We start from the raw sequence: 2,701 nt of genomic DNA on the forward strand, positions 1-2,701 counted from the left end.
GGGGTATATATTCTGAATCTATAAAGAGGAGTCTCTCTCTTCCTGCTTTCTGATCATTATATGAGATGCTTCCCTCTGCTTACTCTTCTGCCAGCATGTTCTGCACCACATTGAGTCCCAAAGAATGGAGCCAGCTATCTGTGTATGGAGACCTCTGAAACCATGAGCCTCCAAATAAACTTTTCCTCCTCTAAAATTGTGTTTGTCAGGTCTTTTAGTCACAGCAGTGAAAAAGCTGACTAAAATAGTCAATTTGGATTTCATCAGGATTTGGGACGTTTAGAAGGTGCCCATCACTTTTCTACTTCGGATCCCTCAGGAGTGTTGGGGCAGTGTTAGTAGGAGCCATTCCCCTAGTTGCTATGTCAGCCCAGTGCTGTGTCTGTTGGCTTTTACTATCGTGTGCAGGAGCTCAGGATATTAGATGTTGTCACTCTGACAGTTGCAAGTCACTACATAACTGCTTCCTTTCAAAGGGTCCTCTACAACGTAGCAGAAAGCCTGGTTGCTGTCTGCAAGCACAGAACCTGTGGCTCTGGGTTTTCTGTAGGTAGTCTGTGGTGCAGAAGCATCCTCCCTGAAACACTTATCACTGGGGCACTGTCCCTATTGCTGTGAAAGAGAGTCAGTTGATTCACCTGGGTTCTAGCTCCTACTGCCCATGGTTGTGAATGATGGGCACTGCTCCCCTCCACCAGTGGGGAAGAAGAAAAGCTGTCTTACCCATGTGCAAACTCCTACTGGCTGCAGCCACATAAAATGAGGGCTGTCCGTTTCTCTTGCTTGGAACAGAGACTGCTTTCCTGTGTGGTTCTGAGCTCTCACCTCTTACTGGATTGTGAAGGTTCACTCCTTCTCTACCCAGGCTCCCACAAAGACTTTGGAGAGTGCTGGTTCAGCTGGCACTTCGAAGGATAGGTCTGCTCCACTCAACTACCCTCATTCACTACAAGGTGAAGGGGTTTCAGCAATTTTTGGCTATTTACAATCCCTCTTCAAATTCCTTTTATAGGGATTATTGAGACATCCCACCACAGGGTTACTACCTCTGGTTATATTTGTTGCTACCTGAAGATGGGGAGATGCTGTGTTGATTCAATTTCTTCTAGGGTGGCTGGCCAACGGTAGGTTGGGTTGGTTGCCATGTCTGGCATGGCTTTCTGTCTACAATTTGGGTTAAATGTCTTGATCTCTTTCAATGACCTCACTGCTACTCTGATGTTCTAATTTGGTCTACTCTTCTTTCCAGTTGTGGTTAAGGCAGTGAGCCTATGTGCTTTTTCTCTCCCTCTTTCTTTCTCAGATCCTCCCACCTCCCATTACCCTGGCCAGGTTTCAGGTTGAGGAACTCTGTCCTTATTTTCTGCTCTGGTACCTAAACTTCAAGTCTCTCCTGGTCTCAGACTGTGTAATATTGGGTCTTAGAGCACTTATTCAGTTCCCCATCTCTCCAGTCAGCTGTTTCTTCACAGCCTCTTTTCTGTGCTGTGGGGAGGGGAGGGTTGGGCATTTCTGCCTTCCCCTGCTCCACTACCCCTCCTCCCTCATCCTAAAGCAAAGTCTGGCCCATGTCCATAAAGCTCCACTACACACAGTAACTGTTCTGTTTTTTTTTTTTCCTGAAAGATATAACAGAGGAAACCAGCTAGAAAGAATCAAATTCCCTTCCCATTGAGAAAAACAGTAGCACAAAGGAGATAGATCAAGAGAAATAAACAAAATAACCAATCTCAAAACAGAATTAAAATAACTCAGGGTATAGAAAATAACTTTAAGAGAATCAAACCTACTATTATAATCCCTAAATTAAAGAAGTTACCACATCCATACAACAAAATCAAACTGCCATGAAGCAAGAGAGAATAAGAAAGCAAGACAAAAACCCTTGAAAGTTAAACATACTAGTGCTAAAGTTCAAAAACATTTCTTTGGAGGGATAGGAGAATAAGATTAGGAAATGTCCCATAATCTAGAGCAAAATCACAAAAAGCTGGAAGACCTCAGAGCAAAAATAAAATACACAGATGATTAACACAAATGATTTTTTATCAAATTAATAAAAATGTCCAGGAAGGGAAAGAGAAGCAATGAGAGATAGTTATTCGTTATTATTAGTCATAGTCCACATAGATAACAGAATTCACCCTGGTATAGTCCAAAGAAGAGACTTCAATGGAAAGGTAGCTTACAGAGGTAAAGGAATAGAAAAAGATATGGTGAGGCACCTTGAAGCTAGCAAAAGCAAGAAGTAGTTACCTCCCTACGATTAAGGAATAAGAGGAGAAAACCAAGTTACCAGAGGACTACAACAGATGGGGTGACCAGGGGAGCTGTGGTATGGTAGCATCCCACTATCATGAGACTCGGCTTGGAAACAAGGACACATAGGAAAGAAATACACCAACAGCCCTCTTCTTCCACTTTCAGTCTCCTGTGGGTGTCCTCCATTGACCAAACTCAAGTGGAATCCCACTGTAAGGTCAGAATAAGGATGAGGAACTGGCCTTCCTGGAGGCCTTCTCTGTAGAGATTCTGGCCAGCAGGACTACCAAAGGCACACCTGCTGTGGGAGGGGTCCCCAGGCTCTGAGTCACTAGCTCTTTGTTTACCCTTGCTCTCTGCTGAAGTTATAGAGGCTGAGCAGTAAAGTAAACCTACTCTGGCCACAGGAAAGATAAGACATGCCACTTGGAGAGCCAAC

Source organism: Marmota marmota, unplaced genomic scaffold, assembly GCF_001458135.2.
Source record: "Marmota marmota marmota unplaced genomic scaffold, marMar, whole genome shotgun sequence".
Classification (NCBI taxonomy): Eukaryota; Metazoa; Chordata; class Mammalia; order Rodentia; family Sciuridae; genus Marmota; species Marmota marmota.